The sequence below is a fragment of the Maniola jurtina genome, chromosome 7 (genome assembly GCF_905333055.1).
Source record: "Maniola jurtina chromosome 7, ilManJurt1.1, whole genome shotgun sequence".
In the NCBI taxonomy this organism is placed as follows: Eukaryota; Metazoa; Arthropoda; class Insecta; order Lepidoptera; family Nymphalidae; genus Maniola; species Maniola jurtina.
Genome location: NC_060035.1, coordinates 6,618,679 through 6,633,393, shown reverse-complemented (window position 1 = coordinate 6,633,393; position 14,715 = coordinate 6,618,679). Strand labels below are relative to the sequence as shown.

Genomic DNA, 14,715 nt, shown 5'->3' with positions numbered 1-14,715 from the left:
AACGTCTAACATTCAGGTTAATGGAGGCTTACCTGTGCGCAATCTTTTAGTGAAACGAGTATAGCCATAAAATGCATTAGCAACGTAAAGCTTAGACGTGTTACCTTAGCCATACTTATTTTTGTTTTAGTCACTTAAAGTGTTGCATGTTTATACTTCCGTAATAAAATTCTTAAAAATACCTTTGTTTCGAGCAAACAGAGCGTGAATTGGGGGTCACTTTACAATTTTAGAACATGATATTTAAATATTGAAGATTTTAAAGTATGTAGGATAAATATTTGAACTATTATTTTGATGTAATACTTATAGCAGATTTACATACCAAATTGGTATAAGCAGCGGCAAGTCTACGAACTTAATTCGAATAATATCTGTTTTGGTCAAAAATACCAATTATGTTTAAAAACCGGTAAGTGTGAGTCGGGCTCGCGCACTGAGGGTTCCGTACTACAGAAAACCTTTTCATTTTCATAAATATTTGCTAGGTAAGTACATACCTAACTATAATAATTAAACTGTAAGTATATTTATCTAATATCAAAAAGCCTGGTTAAATTTTAAAAATAAAAATCAGTCAAGTGCAAGTGCGCAAACGAAGGGTTCCGTACCATCGCACAAGGCAAACACTTATTAGTTTTTTAATTTTCATGGTGGCCATTTTAATTTTTTTATTATTTATTGTTATAGCGACAATAGAAATACATATCCTGTAAAAAAATTAGTTGTCTACCTATAAAACATACAGCCCGCTAACAGACAAACGGACGGACGGACGAAGGGACGGACGAACGGACGGACGGGCGGACGAACGGACGGACAGATGGACGGTCAGCGGAGGGTTAGCCATCCGTTGGCACCCTTCGGTTACGGACTACGGAACTCAAAAATGTTAAGATGATAACATTTTTGAGAATTAGTTTTAGGTTCAAGTCTCTTGTTTACGTAGTTGTCAACAGCAACATTATTTAAGAAAAACGTAAAGCTATAAAAACCGATTTCCATTAACACTTCGCTAAAAGCGTGGCTATTTTAACGTTCATTTTAAAACCGTTTAAAATCTTCTATTTGACGTCCATTCAAGTAATCAATTAATTAGTCGAGGGGGTCAATTGCGATAAAATAACAGCTTTGGTGCTACGATCGTAATCACCTTTGATTACAGACATTTTGATATTCCTTGATTCTTTTCAGTCCTCCCAATGAATAAACATAATACCAATAAGTATATCAATGAATAATATATAATGAGTATACCAAGAAATAAGCAAATCTCAGATTTGTTTAATTCTTTCTGATTTTCCAAAATCGTTTGTCGCAGGAAGAATAACTAGGTAGGTATTCAGAATTCAACCAATCACAACAGTATTGTTTTGAACTGGCTCTTTTCAGCAAAAATTTCTTTCCGAATTGGTGGTAAATCACATGTGGTACAAGTTGTTCTATATGATACATCAAATAAAGTATTTTTAACCCCCGACCCAAAAAGAACGGTGTTATAAGTTTGACATGTGTATCTGTGTATCTGTCTGTGGCATCGTAGCTCCTAAACTAATGAACCGATTTTAATTTAGTGTTTTTTGTTTGAAAGGTGGCTTGATCGAGAGTGTTCTTAGCTATAATTCAAGAAAATCGGTTCAGCCGTTTGAAAGTTATTAGCTCTTTTCTAGTTACTGTAACCTTCACTTGTCGGGGGTGTTATAAATTTTTAATGTACACTTGTATTTCTTAATATTATACCTAGTTTACTAAATTATTTTGAATTATATTTTAGTTGTTTTAGTTGTAATTTTGTCTAGAATAAGTTGTAACTTTTGTAAAATTTTGGCTGCAATAAACAATTTATTTATTTACATTTTTTTTTTTTTCTTTATTTATTTAAGGGCTTTGATACATTTAAAAGTACATGTCAGCCCTATTATAATCTAATTAAATACAACAATACAACAAAATTCTTAATCTAACAAAATAAGTCTTTCTCACTATCCATAATTTGATTTAGAAAGCTGCCATGTGCAGATGTCATTATCCCCAAACCAAACCGAAATATACTTCATAATCTCAATAATTAAACCAATAAATGCTTTAATCTTTTCTTCGAAAGTGCAGTCCGACAAATCGAAGTCTCGGAAGATCATACAAAGATGTGTTAATAAGACAGCCTGGTCTGGTGGACACAATGACTTCTAGTGGTATACATAGAAGTCATTGGGTGGACACAGAAAAGCAAGAATCCACAGATGAAGAGAGTCAACAAGAAAAAGATAGAACGGAAACGAAGCAGCGTGTAAAACGAAATAAGAAGATTAGGAAACGAAATAAGAATAATACGAAAACAGGAAGCAGTGGTGAAGAGAAGAAAGAAAGTAATACAGGCATGTCCATGGATGATTGTGATGATGAAAACAAAGGCAATGAGAAGAACAAATTCGAGAGAAAAAAAGGTAGCATAAATTATATGAAATTAATTCAAAAATTGAAAGAGATATATTTATTTACATTTATTTATTTAGTTTTATCGCGTACTAGCTGACGCCCGCGACTCCGTCCGCGTGGATTTAGGTTTTTCAAAATCCCGGGAGAACTCTTTGGTTTTCCAGGATAAAAAGTAACCTATGTGCTAATCCAGGATATTATCTATCTCTATTCTGAATTTCAGCCAAATCCGTCCAGTGGTTTTTGCGTGAAGGAGTAACAAACATACACACACACACACACACACACACACACACACACACACACACACACACACATACAAACTTTCGCCTTTATAATATTAGTGTGATTATTTATTTACATTTATTTATTTAGTTTTATCGCGTACTAGCTGACGCCCGCGACTCCGTCCGCGTGGATTTAGGTTTTTCAAAATCCCGGGAGAAATCTTTGGTTTTCCAGGATAAAAAGTAACTTATGTGCTAATCCAGGATATTATCTATCTCTATTCTGAATTTCAGCCAAATCCGTCCAGTGGTTTTTGCGTGAAGGAGTAACAAACATACACACACACACACACACACACACACACACACACACATACAAACTTTCGCCTTTATAATATTAGTGTCATGACAGCGTTACATCGTGCAACACACCACAACACAAAAATCAATTTGCGTTGTTATTTGTTCCAGAGATATTATTGGTAGAATAGGTAAGTCCTCCCGTAACGTTGTGTAATAAACGTAGATTCGGACAAAGTACGTGTACCGTACCTACTTTCTTCGAATCTACGTAGGTAAAGTGGTACGTAGGTAAAGCGGTACGTACGTAGTGGTACGTAGGTAAAGTGTAGGAGTGTTGTTTCTCGTAAACATCAACACGGCTACTTAATTTAATGGATACTGAAACGTAATAAATCGTAGAGATTTAAATCTGCAAGCTTGTGTAACGGTAACATATTAGCCCTCTGCAACACGGTTGCATAGCTCTACTGTGTAAAATGATAAAATGTGATAGACAGACACTCTTGTGCAATCGTTTTGTACTCGAATAATAATAATTATTCTTCCTGGATATCTACCTACTGGCGAAGATAAAGTTGAAAACTAAAACCCGACTGCGATGCTGAAATATAGTAAAATTATTTTTCTGACGCTTGGTATATTTTAATTTTGTTGGTTGTTGTACATTCATAATTTTGAACTCAGAATTTTCAGAATATTAATAAGTTATGACAAATTGACATGTCTACTACAGAATATAAAACCATACTAATTAGCAAATAACGCTAGTGTAAGTTTTCAAGTAAACAATTAAATCGCCTTAGGTAAGTACTGCACAGTGGAATATCTTTCTTTGTACGGATTATTTAAAAGCTTTGTTTCAGGTCGCTCATATAAAGCAGGTCGCTCATATAAAATTGATTTGAACTATGTTTAAAACTCAACATCTTGCGTTATAAAACAGTTTAATTTAGGGCCCAGAATTCCTGTATCGTTGAATTACAGTAGGTACCTAATGTGATTATAGATTCAGTTATCTAATCGTAATAAAAGTTAAATATTTTGGCGTAATCGTATTGTATTATTAAACTTGATTTCGTAATCCATTCCTTCGTGGATACCATCTTGTTTTACTGCCGGCTGGTTGACAAAGGTTTCCGTAAGAAAAGTATAAAGAACTTTTTTTTACAAGCAGATAACAAAATAAAACATCCGCTTGTTACGTAGGCGTAGCCCGAAACCTTGCTATTGGAGAAAAAGTGGTACGTGACTACATTTCTACAATTTTGGCAATTTTTTTTAGTATAAAATAGCAATCAGCGTTTATCTTCAGTGATAAACGCTGATTGCTATCTTTGATTGCTGATTGATTATATTGGAGATCAGTCTCCTATCTATACTTTTATTATTTTGTTTGTCTCTATCGATAAACTCTGAAACTACTGAACTGATTATAATGATTCTTTCACCTTTATAAATCTACTGTATCCAGAAGTAACATAGGTCTTCAAGTATACATAATTCATACATTCGGGTAATATCGGATTTTACCCGAGCCCCGAACAAAGACTGGCGGATTGGCTTAACTTAAAAGTTTTAAACTTAGTAGAGATTTCAATGTGACTTTCACTGGTTTTCACAATCATAGACGATTTTACGAGGAACGTCGGATTCTGTCTACTTATACAATGTGTATAAAAATGTTCAGAAATAATGATACCATTATTTGGATTTCTGTGAATATTACCTTCGGTCTATCTAATTTCCGAGTTGATAAAATTAAAAATTGGATTGGAAAAGAAAGATACTTACCATTTAGAATTCAATTTATCGATCTCATATAATGTATTGCAAAATCAAGAACCCATCTAGATTCCACTAAGGACGTGGCCAGTAGACTTATGCGGTCAACAACGGACAACCGTGAAACGCATATTAATTACATCGAGAGAAGCGTGATTTATTATGTGACTAACACCGCTATTTTGGGCAGCCGCTATTAGGAAAAGGTTTTTAAATCAAAATACTAGATCCTTAGCTAATAGCACTAGTTATAACAGTTCTAACTGTGTGTAAGTGTAAATATAAAAATAAGAAATGTAGCTACTCGTACATCATGTACCAATAATATTATGTTTTTAAAATATGAAGTTATGTACCTACTCCTTCGTTTTTGTAGATCTTCAGTTACCTTTACAGGGCAAAATTGGTTGAAGAAGTACGTTATTGTTGAAAATGTTGATGGCTTGTTGAATAATCACTACTTACCCATATTATACGAGTAAATGCATGTGTTTTTTTTTTGTTTGTTTGTCCTTCAATCACGCCACAACGGAGCAAAGGATAGGTGTGATTTTTAAATGTATGTAGGTAGTTAAAGACCTGGAGAGTCATATGGACTATTTTTATTCCAAAAAATGGAGTTCCTACGGGATTAAAAAAAACTTAAATCCTCGCGGACAAAGACGCGGATATATTATTTAAAAACATAACGATATTCTGCTAGATTATTTCGGTAAGTTTTATTTTTGTTTAAAAGCTTCGTATTCAGACTTGAGGAAAACTAAGGATTGTCCTTATCTATTAAATGTACGGTTACGGGTTAAGGTTCCTTTAAGTGCCATAGATTAAGGCAGCATTTGCAATTGAGCTGTTCTTAGTGAATACTAACCGTCTGCGTTTTATTCGTACCTACCAAAATAATTAAGTAAGTATAGGTACCAATCGACAAAATAATAACAGATAGGAGTGCTTTTATGTGCTCTGCCTATCTTTTCCTATAATCTAAGTCTAGTTAGCCTAGCATAAACACAAAGATTTTCTCAGCGCTTTCTCGGGTGATTAATAGTTCAAGCTTATAAGTACTGGTTTTCATCTGTTAAGAGGGGTCTCCCTATGACTCGCTCCATAGAAGCGTAGTTTGGCTCTCATTTGAATATCTACTAACCAATCAATCATAATGAAATGGTATGTCTATGGTTTTTCAGTTTTCCGTTAAAATATTCAGTTTCAATCAAAGTAACACGGCCTCAAGAATTTACATACAAATCTTTAACTGTGTAACTTTAAAACTAGTTATTTTAAAGAAAATCTCGCAAACCACAGAATATGTATCTACAAAATTACGTCGAGTTTAATTGGTTAATATTCAAATGAGAGCCAAACTATGTTTGTATGGAGCGAGTGACGGAGAGACTCCTCTTAAGCGTTGAGAAAAATACGGGCGACGCGGAACAGAACATTTTCCGTAGTTAAATTTCCTGAACGCGTGTGAAATCGAGGTAAATAAGGTAATTGTTGGCGGTTATATAAGAAGGAAATTATCTATTTAAAGTAGTTTAATTGTATCTGAAAAAAGTAACGGACCAACACTGAAATATATCTTAATATTTAACTAAACGCTGACCGTTTTTTTAACTTTGTTAAAAATTGTCATTTGTAAAAAAACAATCATCAATCAAAATTTAATAATAGGTACCTAGGTTTGATGCAATCTCTGCTACGATGTTCTTCCATAGCAATGGAATTAAAGATGCATGGATGTTTGTTATTCTTTCACGCAAAAAGTACTGGACGGATTTGGTTGCGAATTAGATGGAGATAGAGTAGACCCTAGATTAACACATAGGCTACTTTTTATTCCAGAAAATCAATGAGTTTCCACGGGATTTTTAAACACCTATATCCACGGGCACGAAGTCGCGGGCATCAGCTTAAGTATAGTAAGTACTTATCTAAAAAAGTACGCTCTACTTATGTGAAAATGAAGTCACGGTTTCTCTAGTTTAGTCTATAAGGCATAGCATCTCAGCGTCGCAGTTTACCACATTTGCGAAGGTTCTGGTGATTAGAAAGCGATGCGTGTTGCAAGGCAGGTCATCGTGTGTGCGACTTGCTTAATGCAACGCGCGTGCGCGGCTTTCGTAGTGGACACCCAAGGCTCCGATACATTGTTATGTAATCTAATCAATATTGCTAACAAAAATATACAATATTTACATAGATGGCAATGCAATAAAAATTACGTATAGAACTATTTTTACTGTAGAATATAAATGTGTAATTGTTTTAATAATAATAGACTTCGGCCTACTATTTGGGGGGTCTGGAATTCGATCCCGGGACGCAACCCGGAAAATCAAAGAGTTTCCACGGGATTTTTAGTAAAAACCAAAATCCACATGGACGAAGTTGTGTTGGACATCATTTATTTGATACAGAGAAATCTTGTGTCCCGGAGACGATAATAGGCTACTTTTTATCCCGGAAAATTATTGAAAAATCGAAGAATTCCCACGGTATTTTCAAAAACCTATAACCACGCAGACCCAGTCGCGACCAGCATCGAGTTTCAAGTGTATAATTTTTTGTCTTACCTAATATATAACGCGTAGATGGAAGAGAAAGAGGAATTTAAAAAAATGTGTTACTACTTACTAGGTTTTCCCGTCTTGAGATATATAATAAAAGACGGGAAAATATTAGGTATTTATAAAACATGGGACTCATTTAAGCAATAGACATTCTTATCTAATCTAATACCATTATTATAAAGCTCTCTTCGCAGGTCTACAATTAACGTCTATTTAACAAATGGACCGTACTTAAACTTGAGTAGTAATTGGTGGTTAAAAATTACAGGTTGTAAATATTGTTATATAACATCGGAGCCGATAATTTTAACTGGTTGGGTTGGTCTCGACAAACTTGATGGGTATTTAGTTCTTAGAATGCTAAACGTAATGATTGGTATTAATATTTTCTCACTTTGTAAGTAAGACCAATTTGTAATATCACTACTCAAATTATAAATGTGAAAGTGTGTTTGTTTACTTGTTTGCCCTTCATAACACTTTAACAACGGATCGACGGATCGATGTGATTTTTTGCAGGACTAGTTCAGCTTGCTCATACAAGAATAATCTATGTAGGTAGAGCTTGTCTATTTTGAAATGACGCGCCCCAACACCGCAATTTTTTCAAAATAGACAAGCTCTACTTTGTTGCAATTGCAATCCAACCTTCAGAGAGCAGGTGCAGACTACCATGATTGTCAAAATAATATCTGTAGTAGTCATATCAGGTATAGCGTTCGCCTAAAGGGGCACAGTGGCACTCAACTCGAAGATTCTTGCGTAAAGTGATATGGTGTCCGTGACCTGACCTGTTGCCCGATACAGCCTAGTTATTGTATTTTTATTTTTGTTAAACAACTTAATGGCGTAAATAATAATTACACAATATAATAATATAGTTGGGTACCTATAGGTATATGGAAGAGCCATTGTTGTCGAAAGCACCCCTTTGTTCTGTGGGAAGAGCCGTGATAGCCTAGTGGTTAAGACGACTGCCTTCTTGACTTCGGGAGGTTGTGGTTCGATCCAGGGCACGCACTTCTAACTTTTCAGGTAATGTGCATTTTAATCTATTAAACATCACTTGCTTTAACGGTGAGAGAAAACATCGTAAGGAAACCTACAATCCTGAGAGTTCTCTATAGTATCCACTGTTACGCACAACAGACGGCAACGTTTAAGTGCGGTAACCAGCCCAGACTGCAGAAAGAAGAAGAAGTATCCACTGTTCTCAAAGTGTGAAGTCTATCAATCCGGACTTGGCCAGCGTGGTGGACGATGCCTAAACCCTTCTCAATCCGAGCTCCTGACCTCTGCTCAGTATAGTGGGCTGGCGACAGGTTGATCCTGATGATGATGAACTATGTATGTTACACCGGGTGTAGCATGATTTCATACTTTAATACCAAGCAGACACTGCTCGAGGCACGGATGAATGTGAATTATGTGGAAAATAAGCCTACAGAACCTTTTTTGAGGACATGCCGTTATTGTAGCAACTACTAACGGTAGAGAATAGAGATCCGTAGAGTCCAGTTTAATTGTTGCTAAACCGTATTTATGCGTGTTACTCTTACACACAACCTCGAGAGTGAGGCCATGGGTACCTATATTGCTACACAAAGTTATTGTTTTAAAAATGGTAAAGGTCAACTTGCTTAATGAACACCTATCCGCATTAAAAATTCAGTTGTAACTTTACATGAAATAGCGCCTCGGTCGTCGCGTTGTGGGAGACCACACGTAGCAGTTAGAGAAGTTGGTAATCCTTCTTGCGGATACTTTTACTTGAAATCATTGCATTAAAAAAAAATTAGCGTAACCCTTCAGAGAAATTAGGTGCACATTTTATTTTGTGATCTTCTAATAAAATCAGCCCAGTATTTTAGACTCTATGGTGGGGCACACGAATCTGATACAAACATACATAGATACATACAAAGACTGCTAAAGTGTGTTTGTTTGTTTGTTTGTTGGTTTATTGGTTTATCTTTCACTCATGACGTAAAGGAGCAACGAATCGACGTGATTTTTTGCATGGGTATAGTTAAAGATCTGGAGAGTGACATAGGCTAAGTATCTACTTTTTATCCCGGAAAAACAAAGAGTTCCCATGGGATATTAAAAAACCTAAATTCACGCGGATGACGTCGCGGGCATCAGCTATCAGCTAATTATCTATATACAGCAATCAAGTAAATAAATAAATCATCGTTTGTTATATTGAAGAATGTAGACTACGTAACGTTCTGTTTTTGCAGTTACGTGTCCGCAGTCGCAGTCCGCAATGAGGCGTACACGTAGTTACGTTCACGTACCTACGCCATTCAATTGTAACTGACTCGGAAGCATTTCCTCAAATTATGCCAACACTTAGTACTTACCTTTTGTACGTAAAGCTTGCACCAGTAAAATTTATCGTGCGAAGGCTGTTTCATATTTGGGTATTACGATGTATTGTGTATAGCGTTTAGGTAACATAAGTTATCTTGTTTTTGTATGTTTGACTCAATGACTTTCTAAGCAAGTCATTGGTTTGACTAGTGTTTTCAAGAGGTGTAACAGTAGATTCAGCGATTCTTCAGTCGAGTCATTTTCGTACCAACTTGAATCTTACAAAAGTTCTGTCACAAATCTTACTTGTAGAGTTTAGGAGAACTCTTTGTTAGCATATTTTTTTATATCACCTCATTATTCATATTATAAAATAAGCGAAAGTGTGTGTGTTCGTCCTTCAATCACACCGCAACGGAGCAACGATTTTTTAATGGTTATAGTTCAAGTCCTGTAGAGTGAGATAGAATACTTTTATTTCGGAAAATCATAGAGTTCCCACGGGATTTTTAAAAACCTAAATCAACGCGGATGAAGTCGCATGGCATAGCGCTAGTTAGAAAATAAAGTAGGTACTCATAGACATACTTCGCACCTCAAACATTACTGATTAGTAGTACGTAGAAGAATGCAATAAACCATTGGACTTTAGCTGCTAAAGTTTAGCGTATCTACAGTGTGTATTTCTTTCAAGTATAGAGTCCATTAGTATTTAAGTTAAAAAATAACTAAGTATAATACATGCAGAGCAAGTATTGTTTACAAAATAACAATGAAACGACCGAACCAATTACAAAATCCAGATTTCTATCGTAACACCTAATAAAAAAAATTAATTGGTCGCACCAAATACATACTTTAAAGAACTAATAACATACTCGTAACATTGTAACAACAGACATCCCATGCGTGTTGAAAGTGCTTATTCCTTCCTTGAGTCCTTCTAGAATACAAATAGGTGTTACGTGTGTATATATTTTACAGTAGGAACTTACCTGGTAAAGAAAATTCCTTCTGGAATGCATGACTAAATACTTATTTTATGAAGTAAGCTGAATAAATGAACTTACCCAATAATGGAATCAGATGTTTTGAAAGTTATCAGTGTGATTTTCGTCGTACTTTTCAGGTTTCGCTCGATGTAAATGTGCACATAAACAAACACGTTACGTTTTGGTATTACCAAACTGATATAATGCCTAAATATTTAACGGAGCGATGGTATCTTCACTGAATTGAAATGTTCTTTAAATGGAATCACGTAATTTTGGAACGTTTCCGAGTGTTGCAAACGTGGTCGGAGTAGGAACGCGTGCGCGGCGCGGGAAAGTTATGCCTCAACTGCTTCTTAGGTCTTGTTGCTCGTTGGTTGTCTTGATCTTGTTTGCCAATGGCTTGCCTATTAAAAAGTCGTCGCAGCATCTACCGGCATCATACGATGCAGGCATAGCTGCAGGCTGTATACGAAAGCACGCCTGTTATCATCTCTGACAGTACCAAGAATCAAAAGCTTAATTTTATCGGTTTATATATAGCAACTAAGATTTTGATTCTTTGTACATATATCATATACTTCCGTAAAGTAACGCCTGTTTCTATACAATATCTCAGACAGCGTTTGTTATTATAAGAGGTTATCACATTGTGCTTGGGGATTTTTGACACCACCCGAATAGTTCACATGCACATTTTTCCTCATAGTGATGATGTGATCATCGAACACTTTGGTTTGGGTGTTAGGTCCACCTATTTAATTTTACCTACCTACTGGGTACCTAGATTTTTTTTATTTCCTCATATATTCTTACAAATATTATTCTTTCCCCTCCAACTTTGCGTAAAGGTTGTGTTAGGAGTTTGTACGACCACAATGCAATGGGTGCAACGGGCTTGAACCGCCGCGCCGACCTTTCGGATTTCAATCCGCTCCTTTAACCGTTGAGCTATTGAGGCTCTAAATAGACATATATATAATTAGAAAAGTTCATCTAATAAGTTTAAACGTATTATGGACCTTTGCACATCAAACGGTGCGGGCGACGATCAGAATAGGAGACTGCGTGAAACTCTCAGAAGTCAAGATTATAACACACAACCAACCTACTGCATTTAGACTTTATTATTCGCTAATAGAAATTTTTATATGCGAATAAAAGTATTTATCGACTAAGTATTGTGAAATTCGAAGGATAATTAAAATAAATGTCTGACGTTTTTGAAAGAAAAACCTACAGGCTTAAAAACTGTGGCCATGAAAACTACCTACGAATAATACTTATGTTAGGTAACTTATTCATAACATAAAATTAATAATCAATCTACAAATAATTTTTGATATTCTGTACGATCAAAAACTTAGATATTTTTGGATATTTACAGTACCTATGTATTTATTTAGAAAAAATAATAAAATATTATACAGTATAAAAAATTAAGAAAGTTCAGGATGGAATCAGTCAATTATGTATACGTGCCTACCTACTTATTTCAGCAGGCCATATTATAATTATTAAATCATTACTTTATATCGTTAAACTTTAATTAACATTCAAAGTTCACAAGAGGCAGATTGTGGTGCAGTAAACTTTTATTGCTGCACTATCGCGGTCAAGCCCGTGCGCTTTTTTCATAAATTGAACCAGCCGCTTTCCAAATAAACTTTGCTGGAGTAGCCAGCCAGGTATCGCTTCTAGCGAGCTTTCTTAATAGGATAAGTCTAAGAACCTACTTACTGATAAATGTTAAATAGGTATGTAAAATCGGTTTAGGTAAATAGGACAATTTCATTGTTTTCTTAGTAATCCTAGGAAAATCGTTAGATTTCGGTAGGACCCCATACACGTTATACTCAGGTAGAAAAGGAACTAAAGGCATGTTATTGTTATTTATGTGTTATAGCTGACTAGCTGACTAGTTGTTATCTCTTTTCAAGATATACCTACCTAGATGGATACAATATGACGAGCTTTTACATAAATCTACCTAAGTACTAATTCTATGTCTAAGTATTTAGGTAAAGTCTAGCGGTCATGTTCATAGAATTAACAAGGAAACAACCGACGCTGATAATAATAATTAATATAAACAATAGGTACGTACCTACGTGTTAACCACGTATGGAAGGTCATTTAGCTAGACATCGCGACTTTTTAAAATAATTGTGAAACCGAATTGATTTAAATCTCTAATAATTTGAAAAACAAGAGTAGCTAGGTAGGTACTTACTTGTCAGACATGTAAACTATGCAAGTAAATAACACATTGGTGCTATATTTCGTGTACACGTTAATATTAGAGAGTGAAGCCAATAGAGTTCATACGACCTTGACTCGAATTAAAGGCCAGTTTGTCGGACTACCAATAAATTATTGTGAGTTACCTACTTACCTAACTTCTCTCTTATCTCTCAAAAAATACTTAAGTATTTTGTTAGTCAAGATGTTTTGAAACGTTCTAAAACAGATTTTTATTTATTTTTATGCATAATAGTTTTTGATTTATCGTGCAAAATGTTGGAAAAAATACCCGAGTATGGAACTCTCATTGCGCGAGTCTGATTCACACTTGGCCGGTTTTTTAATTCAGATACAAACTGGCCCTTGTCTGTACTCTCACCTGGTGGTAAGTGATGATGCAGTCTAAGATGGAAGCGGGCTAACCTGGAAGGGGTATGGCAGTTTTTATTAAACCCCTTTCGTTTCTACACGGCATCGTACCGGAATATCTACCATACCAGAATACCAGAGATTTAGAAATTATAAAATTCCAAACAGGGGTTTGGAATTTTATATAGAGACTCTTGCTTCTTATGTGCTCTTGGCAGCACATAAGCACATAGCGCAGCTGCAGCCGCTTATTCTAGTAAGAGTGAGATGTTTTTCTTGTGAAAACAATTGCCTCATTACATTCCATAGCTTTGTATACAGAATGTAGGTAACCTGGACAAATGTGTCCCAATCCGATGAGCTGCATCAGATTACGTAACAGCGAACACGGTTAACTGTCGGGCTTACGACACGTTAAATCAACATAAGTGCTTCATGATTGGTAATTTTTAGATACATCTCGATTGTAACATAAAATTCCGCAATTCAATAAAGATGTCTGTAATTTTAGAAGTAGGTATAGGATTTACTCATTACTCATTACTCATCAATCATTTCATTACTCATGTCAATTATTATCATCATCATCATCCGAAAAGCTTTTCTATTTAAAGCCGCCTCTTTTAACTCCAGGTAACTAGACCTGTCCAACCCCTTATATCGTTCAACCATTTGCGTCTTTGAGCTTTATTGCCTGCAATTCTCCCTTCTAACACTAGTAACTATTGGGAATGAAAATTGTCCACCTCTCTGTAAGTGTCCAAAGAAAGCGAACTTCCTTCGCATGATGGTGGATATTTATGGACAAATGCCAATTATGGAATGTACTCACCTACCCATAGGTAAATTTTAAGTTCCTCAAGTCTAGTGCTGATGGAAGACTTCGGTCTTGACTATCGACAAGCATTTAAGTGTTATCGTGATGCCGAGTAGAGAAGGATAAATACTTTGGGCCTAAGGATTCAATATAGTGTCATACGTCCGAAGGAACCTGCGGCGCGTTTTTACTTGGACCACAAAATGCTTAAAAGTAGGTACCTCCTCCTCTTCCGTATAGAAACTTGTTACGACGTAATAAAGTGTAATTCAGCTCGCACAGTTCTGCCTGCGGTCTGAAATTGAACAAACGCTTTTCTTTCTATCGCGTAAACCCAAGAAATACGAGCTACCTATCTACGCAGGTGCCGTCGAACTTCGAAGGGCCGTGCCACCGGCCTGAGTAAGTCCTACTCTGTAGCAGTAAGTACCTATATTACTCGGTTCACGTGACCAATTAATGAGCCCGACCTGCTTAGTGGTACTTAGCCTGCTTACTGTATAGTCACTTCACTAACTTAGCATTAGGTAAGAAGTAAGAAGCTAGCTTTAACTAAGTAGTTATCAAAAAGTAGAGATAATTCTCTACTTTTTGATAACTGCTTCATATTCATTAGAATACCTACCCGCTTTATTCGCAAAAGGTTCGATTCCCAAGTC

General features: G+C 35.7%; 1 protein-coding gene across 3 annotated transcripts in view; it reads right to left on the bottom strand.

Annotated features, from left to right (window-relative positions):
• Positions 1-11,079, bottom strand: part of LOC123867234 (pancreatic triacylglycerol lipase-like) — a 37,163-nt gene extending 26,084 nt beyond the window's left edge. For all 3 annotated transcript variants that reach the window (XM_045909209.1, XM_045909206.1, XM_045909208.1), the window contains exon 1: positions 10,705-11,079. The gene's annotated coding sequence lies outside the window, so the exon portion shown is untranslated. The remainder of the gene's footprint in view (positions 1-10,704) is intronic.
• Positions 11,080-14,715: the final 3,636 nt, after the last annotated feature.